The sequence below is a fragment of the Myotis yumanensis genome, unplaced genomic scaffold (assembly GCF_028538775.1).
Source record: "Myotis yumanensis isolate MYYU_CA2020_CCGP unplaced genomic scaffold, mMyoYum1.0.hap1 SCAF_2, whole genome shotgun sequence".
In the NCBI taxonomy this organism is placed as follows: Eukaryota; Metazoa; Chordata; class Mammalia; order Chiroptera; family Vespertilionidae; genus Myotis; species Myotis yumanensis.
This window is the reverse complement of record NW_027223753.1, coordinates 190,345,650-190,360,386: the sequence shown is the minus strand read 5'-3', so window position 1 is coordinate 190,360,386 and position 14,737 is coordinate 190,345,650. Positions and strand designations below refer to the sequence as shown.

At 36.7% G+C, this 14,737-nt stretch overlaps 1 long non-coding RNA gene across 1 annotated transcript in view; it reads left to right on the top strand.

The window, feature by feature from the left end:
* LOC139004127 (uncharacterized) overlaps nt 1-14,737 on the top strand; it is a 97,177-nt gene that overhangs the window by 18,355 nt on the left and 64,085 nt on the right. Inside the window, exon 2 of the long non-coding RNA XR_011470336.1 lies at nt 13,578-13,684. This is a non-coding gene — a long non-coding RNA (uncharacterized lncRNA). The remainder of the gene's footprint in view (nt 1-13,577; nt 13,685-14,737) is intronic.

Below are 14,737 nucleotides of genomic sequence, written 5' to 3'. Positions count from 1 at the left end.
AGGTTATGAAGCAGCAGGTTAGCAGGTTTTGCAGTTGATTCAAAACCATTAACTTCATGTCACTTGCCACAAATCATATTTAAAGGAGAAAAAGTAGCTTCTTAATTTAAAAGGTTTTTTAAATTATTGACTCCAAAGAAAATGTTAACAAAAGAGACAAAAGACATTTTGCTTTTGTTTTGTGTTTGTTTTGTTTTGTAAGGAAGCCTGCAGACCTTCAAATAGAATTCAGAGATTAATATTTGAATCCAAATTACTATCTTTCAAATCCAAGTGCTAACACTAGTAAATCATTTACCTATGCATTTCTAATTATTTTAAAGAAAAAGTAGGGTGAATTACACATTAAATGTAAAAGTATATTTTCTTCTCAAAAAATAGTAAATGGAAAATTACCAAAAATATTTTCTTTATAATTTGGGAAACGAGAGAGATAGTGCTAATTACAGTTGCAAATGAAAAGTTGTTTTATAATGTTTACCCAGTGCAGATATTAGTGTGGAAGATGATTTTAAGTATTCCATTTTGAAGTTGTCTTTGGGACTTTTCTAGACTTTTATTACAATTAGTAGAAAAATAAGATTCTAGGAATCAGAGATTTTGGTCTATGACATTCTAGCCATCCAGTGCCCTGGTCTCAATTTTCTCGAGTTGTGCAACCAGTATCTGAGATATAGCATTAGAGTTTTGAAATAATTACTCTTTCTTACACTACCCCATAGATCCTTTATACTACTTTCCCACTCTTCAAGAACTAATCCCCATCAAGATGTGAGCTGAGAGTGGTTTAGCTGTAAACCCTTCAAGGTGTAATTTGCATATTTAAAACAAAACGAAACAACTATGTAGATTTAAAGTCACTCAAACTAATAGTCTCATTCTCCCTGAGACCATTCCTTTGGAGGAATCAATCTGTGGTTTGAAACAAACAAAACACTCTAGTCAGAGTACATAAGAGTTTTTGTAACCTTGACATGAAATTGGCACCCAAGGGATTATCTCTGTGTTCTGTGTGGGGGTAAGGGTTGGAGGGAAGCCTCAATGATTTAGTTGTCTTTGTTATGCCAAAGACCATTTGTGAAGTCAACAAATTGAAATTAACCTGAAGCAGAGATCATTTATTTATCATTTATTCATTATATTTTATTTTAATATCTCTTAAGTGTTGAGAGAAAAATGCCAGAACAGGATCAGACTTTTAGAGTGGAGACTATTAACTATCTCCTTCATGGACAAGTGTCAGATGAATGCGGTGAGCCACAGAGCAGGGATAAGTAGGATAAAAAGGAGATAGTTCTTTTTCGATCCATGTGTTATTTAGAAGTATGTTGTTTAATCTTCACATGTTTTGGGATTTCCCAGGTGTCTTCACATTATTAATTTTTAGTTTATCTCCATCGTGGTTTGAGACCCTCTATGGTATGTTTTCTCTTCTTTTAACTTTGATGAGGCTCTCTTTCTTTTAAGGTTGGCCTTGAGTAGGCAGGCACTAAACCAGGAGTTTTATAATTTATATGGTTATATGAAGGTATTTCAAACAGTGTAATCTAACTTTGTATATGAAGGCATACTCCCACTTGGCTCCAATGAGTGACAGTTGTATTTCCATTGGTGAGTGCTTTTTATTTTCTCATGTAAAGTATTTCTCTCAAATTCCTATAGTCAATGAACATCATTCTTCTTTATTCCCTGAGTCTACTGTACTTAAAGAAAGTAAATTAAATGTAAAAATATTCTACAATATGACCCCACATTCTTTTTTTCTGCATGGCATTTCAACAAAATATGTTATAGAAATGCTTTCTGAGTAATATTGAATAAATATAAAATATAAGTTTCGGACCATTTCATTAGTTTTTTAATCCTCTGTAATATTTTTATGTTTTAACTTGTTTTTTAAATGAATTATTTTGTTAAGTAACTACTCCTTTAAGTGATATCATGGGGCTTTCAAGTACCCTATGTTAACTGGACATTGCAGATTAAATAGCTTACACAGTCGTTCCTCAAAGTATGGTCCCTGTACCAGCAGATGAGCATTACCGGAACTTTTGTTTGAAATTGAAGTTCTCAGGCTCGTTCCCCAGAGGCACCATATCTGAACCCTAAGGGAGAAGTCTTTTATCAGCCCTCCTGGTGATTCTGACACAGTTAAACTTTGAGAACCAGGAGTTTGTAGCAATCCGATGCGGGTAATAGACATAAATTAACAAAGGAGACCTTGCTTTAATTTAATGGATTTTTTTTCTAAATTACTGTTATTTGAACTTTTGTCAGTCAGATTTCTATTATTGCTCATGATTTCTATGTCTCACATTGTTAAGTGTCCTGACTTGGAATTTTAACAATCTCTAGTATGTTTTCTTTGGTTTTCTCCCTGAACTTAAATTTCTATTAAATAATGACAAGTGTGAATTTAAATCTCTTGTGATTCCATTGATTAAGTTACTTAGGGAAAGTGGCTTGATTTTTCTGAGTCTCACTTTCATTGCCTATAAAATGGAGATGATGCTACTTTGTAGATATTTTCCGGGGACTAAATGATTGTACTTTATGTCAATTAGTGAAGTGGCTGACACATAGTAAGGTCCACGTTAACCTGTCTAGTGAGTGCCTCTCTTGATATATGATAATATATGAAAGTAACTTCAGTCTCTTAGATACAAATTTTAGTAATTGTCAATGTTAATGGTGATAGACAATATCTGTAACATTGATATGCAGGGACAATGTATTTTAACATAACTGAGACATGTCCCTTTATACTTATTTTCTAATGTTTTTGAATTGTCTTAAAGGTCTTATTCTATACCAGTGGTCGGCAAACTCATTAGTCAACAGAGCCAAATATCAACAGTGCAACAATTGAAATTTCTTTTGAGAGCCAAATTTTTTAAACTTTAACTATCTAGGTAGGTACATTGTTATTAACTTAATTAGGGTACTCCTAAGCTGGCCTTTGCTAAAAACGTCCTCAATCTGATTGAGGTACGTTCGCTGAGGTCGACCCCTTCCAACCCTCCCATCCACAGTCGTCTTGTATACTTGTTTCAGATAGAGGAGTGTGGATGGGAGAGTTGGAAGGGGTTGACCTCATTGTACCTCAAAACATCGTACCTCCTCTGCGCTGCGTATCCCGCGGCCCGCCTGTTCATCTCCGACTGACTGCCACCCCCCACTTCTTCTCACGCCACTTCTTCAAAATAGACTGCCCAGGCCGAAAACCGACTTCTGCGCATGGGCCACGAAGTTTCAATCGCACTGTACGTGCGTGTCCGCACGTGGTATTTTGTGGAAGAGCCACACTCCAGGGGCCAAAGAGCTGCATGTGGCTCGTGAGCCGCGGTTTGCCTACCACTGCTCTATACCAAAGGTGGGAAACCTTTTTTCTGCCAAAGGCCATTTGGATGTTTATATTCACGGGTATACAAAATTATCAGCTTAAAAATTTAAGCTGCTAATTTTAAGTTTTAGCCTGCTATATTTGGCCAAACATTAATTAACTCACCCCTAATGCTTTGACAGGGCCAGATCCCTGCTATATACCAAGTGCTTATTTTTTGTTTTTTTGTTTGTTTTTTTAATATTTTATTGATTTCTTACAGAAAGGAAGAGAGAGGGATAGAGAGTTAGACACATTGATGAGAGAGAAACATCGATCAGCTGCTTCCTGCACACCCCCTCCTGGGGATGTGCCCTCAACCAAGGTACATGATCTTGACCAGAGTCGAACCTGGGATCCTTCAGTCCGCAGGCCAATTCTCTATCCACTGAGCCAAACTGGTTAGGGCCCAAGTGCTTATTTTGTTAGAGATTCTGGACATATTTATAATGGTAAATTACTGCGTTCCAATCTTACATTTTTTTTTTACACTTTTCTCCTCACTTAAAACTACTTTGTGTCTCAGCCTCCATTCTTCTTCCTTTGACTCATCCTCTAGTTTCCTTTATCAGCTTGTGCCTCAATAATTATAGCATCTTTAGTTCAGCTAAAATGGGCAAGTATATCATTATGTTTAAAGTGCAGAGCAGTACAGAAAGCTAGGAGATCATGGGTTGTATTTACTTCGATAAAAATTATCCTGGTTGTACTATTGGAACAAAAGAAATGTCATGGAAAACAGATGTAAGTTAAATTTCTTAGGTTGACAACAAAATTCACAGCTTATTGTTTGGGCTTTCAGAAATGATAAAACAAAGTGAGAAAAATTGTGAAAAGAATGACTACTGGAGACAATAAAAACCTTTAGTTGATGAAAATGATAGAAAAACAATAATTAGATTAATTTGTCAAAGGTAACAGATATGAAAGGTGTGCATTTTAACCTATTTAAAAATTGATATCTTCCTTTTATCTTAAAACATAGATATGTCAGCTGCCTTATAATATTTTTTTATTTATTTTTAATTAAATTTATTGTGGTGACATTGGTTAATATGATCAGATAGGTTTCAGGTGTGGGTTTCTATGTTACATCGTCTCAGAAAAATTTTCAAATGCACTGGAGGTCATTTTTGTTGACCTACATATTAAATTGAAAGAAATTTCTGAGTTGAAATGTAGTGTACTAAGCTTTGTGCATGTTATTCGTGTGAATTAAAGTGAAACACTTCATACTCTATAAAGACATGAAAATGGGAAGAGGTTTGAATGTATTTCAGAAAAAAAATAAAACAACAATAAATAGTATCGAAGGATTGAAACGTCCAAAGACAATGAGTTATAATTTTGTCAAACAAAAGGTAATATTTTAAGAGTTTTTATAAAATTAGATGAAGATGAAATGTGTGAAATGCAAGACATTAAATTGCATATTAACTTTCTAAAGACAAAATAAATCATGTTTTGCTTTTGTTGGACTTGCAAATCTCTAAATCATTACGGTATTTATTGCAATTTGTTCTTAATTTAAATCTCTCTAATAGTGTGCCTGGGTGATACTGAAAATAGAGGTTTGTTATTTTTAAATGAGTTCTTCCTGAAATGTTTTAGAAAGACATAGAAAATCTATTAATCTCTGTGTCTCGAATGTACTATTTTGAAAATTTTACCCAGAGAAACCCACAAGTGTGTAATGTCTAAAATTTGCAAATAATATCCTTAGCATGAACATATGTTAATCATACAAATTACATCCATTTTAGAATGATCTTTGAAATGTATATTATAAAACTCAAACACCATAGAAAAATTGAAAATCATTCAATTAACCATTATCTTCAATTAATAGAAAGTAAATGTTAAAATTAAATGTGACTAATTCCTTGACCTGACTGTCCATAGTTCAATATTGAGATGCCTGATATAGTTCCAAATTAGCAAATTAAATTGTAAAGTCAGAATAGCAATCTTTATTTTTTTCTGAGGTTCATTTTGTCACTTTACTCATTCCCAAAATATGTAAAGTAAAACTGTTTTTATGAAAAGGACAGCCCGGCCAGTGTGGCTCAGTGGTTGAGTGTCACCTATGAACCAGGAGGTCATGGTTAGATTCCCGGTCAGGGCACATGCCTGGGTTGCGAGTTCCATCCCTAGCGTGGGGAGTGCAGGAGGAAGCTGATCAATGATTCTCTCTCATCATTGATGTTTCTATCTCTCTCTCCCTCTCCCTTCTTCTCTGAAATTATATATATATAAATTTTAAAAAGGACATTGTAGTAGATGTGTTTATCTTTACTTATTGCAGCATATTTTCCTAACTCTGCCAAATGTCTTAACAACAATGAAATTAGTTAAAAAGCTATGTTACATTTATACCAGTGAATACTATGCAGCAGTAAAAAAGAAGAATCTCTTACCCTTTGAGACAGCATGGAGGGACCTGGAGAGTATCATGCTAAGTGAAATAAGTCAGTCAGAGAAAGGCAAGTATCATATGATGTCACTCATATCTGGAATCTAAGGAACAAAATACGCTGATGAATGGGGTGGGTCTGGAGACATGGAAGTATGGAATAAAAAATATTTTTTAAAAAGGAAATGATTTCACAAATACACAAACCCCACCATAGCATGCTCCACAAAGAATCAATGAGTCTTTGATCTACCCAAGAGGTCAAAAGAAATGCCAACAGTAATATTTTATGATGTGATTTCACCAAACAAGGCTACCCAGGAACCGAGCCTCCAGTAGATATTCAACATGATTTTGAAACTTCTTTCTCTTTTAATGCTTTCAGACTTAAGGGATCATAACAATTATAGAAAAAAGAAATGACCAGTCTCTAACAGTGGCCTAAGTAAATCAGAATAAAGCTTATTCATGCCCTTATGCCTAACTACTTGAAACTGCAGTTGAGAATTCTTAAAACCAGTAATGGTTGTATTTTATTTTCAAAATGCCTTAATTGCTTTGCTCCTTTTCTTAAGATGGTTTATCTTTACTTAGGCCATCTAAAACCTTGCTATTCAAAATATGTCTGCAGACCACTATGTTTAGCTTGTTTAAAATGAAGAATTTGGGGCTCTATGTCAGCCTTCCTGAATTAGAATCTGCATTTTGACAAGTTCACCAGTTGATTCCCATGTGTATTAAATCTGAGAAGCACTGATCTGAAGGCCTCATCCTTAGTCTCTGGGAAAGAAGATTCCTCTGGTGACATTTAAGATAAGGCATTTTCTTGTGACTTTCCTTGTTTCTACCTCTGTCCAGTCAATTTCTTCTGTTTTGGGAATGTCATTTTATCCTTCTAAGCATTACTGATTCAGGCAAGTTTCAAATTAGGTAAAGTCTACCATTGCATGCATCTATTTCATATTATACTGGAGGCCCGATGCACGAAAATTTGTGCAAGAGTAGGCCTTCCTTCCCCTGGCTGCTGGCACCAGCTTCCCTCTGGCCCTGGCTTCCCTCCAGCACCCAGGACCCAGGCTTCCCTCCTCCAGCCACTGGCAGGCACACAAGACCTGGGCTGCTTTCCTCCTCCGGCTTCCAGCAGGCACCTGGTACCCGGGCTGCTTCCCGCTGGCCCCGCTTTGTCAGGAAGGGCATCCGGAATGACGTCTGGAAGGATGTCCAGTCTAATTAGCATATTACCCTTTTATTATTATAGTTTTTTTCTGCTTTTTCATTTGATACCCATCCCTTTCTCCATAGAGCAATAACAGAGATGTTTTAAAATTGAAATCTCTCTCCCTCTATTCTCAGTTCATATTACTCCTCTAATTGTTTACCATGATCCAGCCACAATGGCATCCTCTCTGTCAGATGAAAACACCCAATTCTTTCTCATCTCTAAGACTTTGTCCTTCTTACCTCTGCTTGTAGTACACTGTCACCTGCTTCTCCATGTGTATGTACTGGCCCTTTGTTTGTCCTGCCTCAGCTCAATTACCCTGTCCTGTGAGTGGTCTTTTATGTAAACCAGATACTTACTTTCTATACATCTACTTTATCACTTCATAGTTCATATTACTTCAAAGTACATACCATTAAGTGAAATCATGAATTGTGGGTAAAAACTTTGTATGTCATGTTCACCTCTGTTTCCTGTGACCTGAGACAGTGTTTGCTATGGAAACAAGTCCTTTGTGATTATTTGTTGCATAAATAAATGAGTAAATCTCCTTCTGCTATGTTCTTTTTCTTCAGTTCAGGTGCTTAACTAAACATATACTGAGCACACACTGTGTTTCAATTGTTTTCCTAAGTGTTCATGATACAATGAATACAATGCAGTCTCAGATCCCAGGACATTCATGATCTAGAGGAGAAAGACATGTTTAATGCTGTATTAGTACACATAGGATTTTGATAGGATAAGAGGTCATTGTAGGTGGAGAAACATATAAGAAGGCTGCTATGAAATAATATGATACACAAATGGTGACACTCTTGAAATTCAGGCATAATTTTACCCACTTTAAATTAGTCTACTAATGGAAGAAAATCACAGGATATAAAAAGCAAGGAAAGACAAGAAAATGCAATAGTTAACACATTACTAGAAGGGCTGTACAGGAAAAATTTTAGATAATGAAAATCAAATTTGAGTGTGCATACAAATAACTAGGAATCTTGTTAAATGATGAGAGATTGCTCAAGTATAGCTTGCAAGATAGTCTCATGATCTTCAGAGATTGCTGGACTTCTCTACTCACCCTACCTGAATACAAATAAATGAGAACAAAACGATGCAAACAAACAAACAACAACAACAACAATGTGAAAGGCAGAATGTACCAAACAATTAAGGTTATGATTTTATTCTGGCTATTATAACTGGAAGACCTCTCATCAATGAGGAACATCTCAAAAAAAAGAGACAAGTAGAGGTTTCATAAAACAAAGATGTAATTGAAGAAGTGTAGAGATAGGCTTTATTTTAGAACTAGATGCCCGGTGCACTAAATTTGTGCACTTGTGGGGCAGAGCAGTTCCTCAGCCCAACCTGTGCCCTCTTGCAGTCTGGGAGCCCTCAGTCGGACATCCTTAGTGCTGCAGTGGAGGTGGCTACACTTGGCAGCCATGAGCCTGGCTTCTGGCTGAGCAGCACTCTCCTTGTGGGAGGGCACTGACCACCACGGGGCAGTTCCTGTGTTGAGTGGGATCGGGCCGAAACCAGTTCTCTGACATCCCCGGAGGGGTCCCAGATTGTGAGATGGCCCAGGCTGAGGGACCCACTTGTGCACAATCAGGGCCAGGGAGAGACACAGGAGGTTGGCCAGCTGGGGAGGGACTGCAGGAGGGCTCCAGGGCATGTCCAGCCCATCTTGCTCAGTCCTGATCGGCCGGACCTCAGCAGCAAGCTAACCTACTGGTCAGAGAGTCTGTCCCCTGGTGGTCAGTGCACATTATAGCGAGTGGTTGAGCAGCCTTAGCATTCATTAGCATATTATGCTTTGATTGGTTGAATGGATGACTGGACGACTGGGCACTTAGCATATTAGGCTTTTATTATATCGGATATGAATGTGAAGAGTGGTCTGGTCTCCTGAAATTAGTACAGCAAACAGTTTTTGGGTTCATAATTAATGTTCTAACTACCTGAAATCATGCCATATCTGATTAAGTGATTATGTAAGTTTGATCCTATATCTCATATTGGGTCATATTAATAGTTATGGTGATCCATAACTATTTATTAATGATGACTATAATGATTTACTATATAGCACAAATAATATTACTAGATTTTAATAGTCTTTTAAGTTTCATTTGAAGTTCATATGTAAATCTATTTATTAGAAATGAGTAGCCATATACATTTAGAAAGGACTAAATCAATGGTATTCAACAGTGGGTAATTTTACTCTACAAGGACGTTTGTCAATAGCTGGAAACATTCTTGATTGTGACTATAAGACTCAGGGTGCTACTGGCATCTAGTGGGTGTAGGATACTCCACACCGTCCAGGACACAGAACAGTCCCTTAAAACAAATAATTATTTGGCCCAAATGTCAATAGTATTGAAGTTATGGGTCCCCAGGCTACATAAGTTTATATATGGAGAGAGCAAATATGTGAGTAGATATCTAGATAATGTGTATTAGTATGTGTGTTAGTGATTCTCTGGAAATTTGGAAATTCAGCCCCTCCTTTTTATTGGATAGAAAACTATGACAATCTATCATTGTCTTCTCTGACAATGCTGCAATATTGGTTGGCAATTTTCTTGAATGGAGTGTATATTCTCTAGTTCTACATAGAGTAGACAAAGAAATGACTGTCATTCTGATAGTAGATCCCTAGTCCAAAATACCACAAAAAAATGATGATAGACTATAGATGACACAGTACAAAGTAAAATGCTAAAGTTCTAGAATATCATTATGTTTGAGCCTTTGACTCTGTCAGTGTGGAGAGAAGCAATGAAAAGATAAAGATTTTGAAAGTTATGTCATTAAAATGTTTCTCAGAATTTCTTTTTCTCTTGGCATATTTGGGAGAGAGTTTTTTTCTTTAATTTAATTTTATATACATAGACATGTAACCACCTGAAGAGAACATTTCAACTGGACTAGAGGTGGGAGGTATAGTAAATGACTACCACAGGAAGTGATCAAAGAAAGATAGTCAAGGAAATGTAGTCAGTGAAGTTGGAGGCAGTTCAAAACAAAATATAATAGCTATTATTGACATATTTTGAATTGTATCAAGAAAAATATTTCAAAAGTTGTAGTCACCCACCTCGGAGCATTTGTAAAGACAAAATAAAGCCAGTGGTAGGTGTCAATTATCTGAAATTTAAGCAAGAATGAAGAGAAAATATGATACTATGAGGAAATAATTTCTACTTTGTGTGCACATGCATATGTATAAGCTGATTTATTTAGTTTCTTCTAAATTATAATTTATAAGACATGTTGACAGTTGAAATTCATAAACCATCTCTATACCCAGGCAATTTTTTTTCTAAATTAAAATTTCCTTTCTCTCTCTCTCTCTCTCTCTTTATATATATATATATATATATATATATATATATATGTTTTTAATTTCATTCTTTTTTCTCCCCTCCCAGCCATGTTGTCCTTAGTTATTTTCTAAAATACTTGGACTGGGTAAAATTTCTATAAGATTGGCTCTGATCACTTTGTAGAACTGGTTTTAACAAAGGTAAAGTCATCAGGTCCACTTAACAGGGAGACATTTCTTTATCATCCCCCATTTTCCCTCTTAGCATTTATACCCTCATCAGTGAAACCTGAGGCCCACCTAAGCATAGAGTAACAAGAGCCAAACCATTAATAAATGAGTCAGGAAGACTTCATGGGGACCCTGGGCAAGCTGAGGCCTGTGAGACCTATAAAGAATAAGCTTTGGAGATACAGCTTCTGGCTTTCTTCTCACATGTCAGGAAGGGTTGCTGCCCAGTGTGGCTAAACATTACAGTTTTTATTTTTAAAATAACCATAATTTACATTTTATTTATTTTTATGTTTTTAAATATATTTTTATTGATTTTGGAGAGGAAGGGAGAAGGAGAGAGAGATAGAAACATCAACAACAAGAGAGAACCGTTGAGCCTTGGTGAAAGACTTAGGTAAGGCATTTGAAGCAGTTAGTGTGAATTCTCAGTTTTAGAAATGTCTGCTCTTCATTATTGTTTTCTACGCACTGAAATCTTTCATTTTCTAAATACCTTTTCCTTCTTTAGTGCGTGAAGTTGGTAGATAAGCTCAGTAAGCCGTATCAGTAGACCTAAACCAGACGTATTTACACAGCACGTTTGCTGTAGAGGTGGTGACACACCTGGACTCCTGTTATTTTAATACAAGTCTTGATACCAACCTGGAGATCACTGTAGGTCAGTGATTCTCAGCTTTGACTTCACATTAGAGTCACTTGGGGAACTTTTAAAAATTCTGTTTCTCTGACTGCATTCCAAAACAATGAAATAAGAGCCTTTTGGTAGGGTGTTGGAGTGATCCAGACTTAAGTAAATTTTAACTCTTCAGGTTGAGCAGAGAATTATCTAAATGATATTGACTATAATTCTCCATAAGGCAGGTGGCTATGAAAATCTTAATACCATGAGGACCAGATAAGGTTAATCAATCCAATCATTCATGTAGCAGATATGAAGTAAATGCTGACTCTATACTAGATAATACTTTGTTTGTGCGGATATGGGAAGATTAATGAACATTTTTGGCCCCTCAAACATATGGAATCTAATAATGAAAGTCAGTTATAAATGAGTAACAGAAGTTTTAAAATTGCTTTCTTAAAAATATGCCAGTAGTGCCCTAGCTGGTTTTACTCAGTGGATAGAGCATCAGCCTGCGGACTGAAGGGTCCCAAGTTCGATTCCAGTCAAGCGTTCATGCTTGGGTTGTGGCATCTATCCCCAGTAAGGGGAGTGCAGGAGGCAGCTGATTAATGACTCTCATCATTGATGATTCTATCTCTCTCTCCCTCTCCCTTCTTCTCTGAAATCAATAAAAATATTTTTAAAAGAAATATGCCTATAGTAATGTGGAAAAGCCAATTTGCTTTGGAACTTAGTTAAGTTCTAGTAGGGAAAAAAAAATCCCACAGGAACTGTCCTTGAGTGAACCTGAACAATGAATAGTTATTTGGGACCAAATGGAATGGGATATTGGGAGGGATACAATCACCATGGGTGAGGACAATTTGTCCACCTTTGGTCAACTGAAAACAATCAACTTGAATGTAACTCAAGAGAGAGCTTCTCTGACTACCCTCCTCTGGGCCTTTTCACTGTTTGTGACATGAGACAGGCAGTTGCTGTGGGTGTCATCAAAGCAGTGGAAAAGAAGGCAGCTGGAGCTGGCAAAGTCATCACGTCTGCCCAGAAAGCTTAGAAAGCTAATGGATATTATTCCCAACACCTGCCACCCCAGTCTGAATCAGTGGTGGAAGAACGTCTCAGAACTGTTTGTCTCAATTGGCCATTTAAGTTTAATAGTAAAAGACCGGGTTAATGATTACAATGCATCGGAAAACCTTCAGAAAAAAAGGGGAATGCTTTGTGGACCGCTTGGTTCTTTCATGTGTGTGTGTGGCAGTTTTTAAGTTATTGGTTTTTAAAATCAGTACTTTTTAATGGAAACAACATGACCAAAAATCTGTCACAGAATTGTGAGACCCATTAAAATAACAAAGTTTAATGAGAAACCCGTGTGTTCTTTTGGTCACCACTGTAACTTTCTGTTATGCTACTTAGGTAAAAGACTTCAGAGTTGCCCATGACCTGTTTCTAGTGTTATATATGTTGACACTTTACAATTGAATAGTTCTGTTAACATTTTTTCTGGGTGGACACTTTGGGGTTTGGGGTTTTTTTGTTTGTTTGTTTGTTTGTTTTTTACTTCGTCTTAAAGGGAGGAATCACCTGCCTCTTCATGGTAAAAGCTATGGGAAGGGGGTCTGTTGGTGTAACACTAAGTAGGTTAGGACAGGTAAGGGAAGAGTAACTGTTTATGTGTTGTAAACTGGTTTCTAAAGGCCAAATTCTGTAGAGTCCACGTGTTACGTATAAAACTTTGTAGTTACATCACTATTGAGTAAATTTATTGGTATGTCAAATTTTAGTTTCTCAGTTTTACTGGAATGTGAATTCACATTTACAAATGCTGAGCTGGTTTAAGAACCTAAAGTGAGGCTTAAATAGTATTGAGCGCTGTCTTGCTGTAATTAGTTGTATCCAAATTATAGGAAAAATAAATGATGCTGGAAGTTGAACAAAAAAGAGTTGATTTTACTCACTAAAATGTAGTTCATAAAATTGTTGAGATATCTTGTTTTTATTAATGCTGATAATTAACTTTAACATTTTGATTACACTTATCAGAGCAAAGCTTTCAAACTTTAATGTACATCATAATCAACTGGAGGGCTTGTTAAAATACAGGTGGCTAGCCCTAGCCGGTTTGGCTCAGTGGCTAGAGCGTTGGCCTGCGGACTGAAAGGTCTCGGGTTCGATTCCGGTCAGGGGCATGTATCTTGGTTGCGGGCACATACCCAGTAGGAGGTGTGCGGGAGGCAGCTGATCGATGTTTCTCTCTCATCAATGTTTCTAACTCTCTATCCCTCTTCCCTCCTCTCTGTAAAAAAAAAATCAATGAAATACAGGTGGCTGACCTTCATCCTTGTTTCTAATTTATAGGTGGGGCCCAAGTGATGCTGATGCTGTGGTGGTCGAGGAACTACACTCTGTGAAACTACTGTTCTCCTAGGAAGAATACCAGCTTAAGTCATCTGCCCAGGGCTCAGGTAAGGACATATTAGTTACCATTTCATCTTTTTGAACCTACTTCTTAGTACAGCAGAGTTTGGACTGTCAGTCTTGCTTCCCTGAAAGTTCTGGCATTTATAGGTATTAAGTATTTCTGCATCTCATTAAAGTTCCGTTGAATTCTTAGTATTCTAACAGGGGTTGCCACCTCTTATCTGCTGGCTGACTCACCTTCTAATAGAGAATTTCTGAATTCTCAAGCAGCTCTAGCTTTCTGTGGTCTGTATGCAAACTTGGTAGTAGGAGAACTCATGACTTTATAGACTTCAGAGTATAAAGTGATGGTTGGGCCAGTGGAGGGAGCTATTTACTTGAGAATCACTGACCTTTTTAGTATACAACATACAGAAGCACACTTTTCTTTGCTAGTGAAGAGCCTCGTGCTAAAACATTTATTGCCCTGAGTCAGCATTTTCACTGAGCTGAACTGCTCATGTGCTTGAATTTGGAGAGTAAACTCACCGTATATCAATGCCTGAAAGGGCTGTACCTGCAGTAGGCCCTTGTGACTAAGCAGAAGTTTGGTAGGAACTGGGCTTAATAGGAGATGACCTGTAAAATGGGATAGAGAAATGCTATTTGCTGAATGTAATAGTTCCCCATTGAGTGAGTTTGAGGTGTTTAGTCCTAACTCGTGTAAGGTATAAATTATCTCTGATAAGAAAAGTGAAAAACAGTCTTTCTGTCTTTGTGAATACTTATCTATAGTTTAGGGTCACATTTTCTTTGGAGTTCCACATTTAAGCATTCATTTTAACAGAATGAGTAGATTTAAGTTGATTAAACATACAGTAGTATTTTAGGACTGATGAATAATGCAACTAACCCAAAGACCACCAGGTGTGTGGATAAAAATAAATGTTTAATTATGGCTGATAAAAATTTTAAAAAAATGTGATACTTGCATTATATGAAATTTACCTTTAAAATCAAGTTTAGAGTTTTGCTATATTTTTACCTTAAAATGCTTTTCTATGCCTGGCCAGCATGGCTCAGTGGTTGAACATCAACCTATGAATCAGGTGGTCACG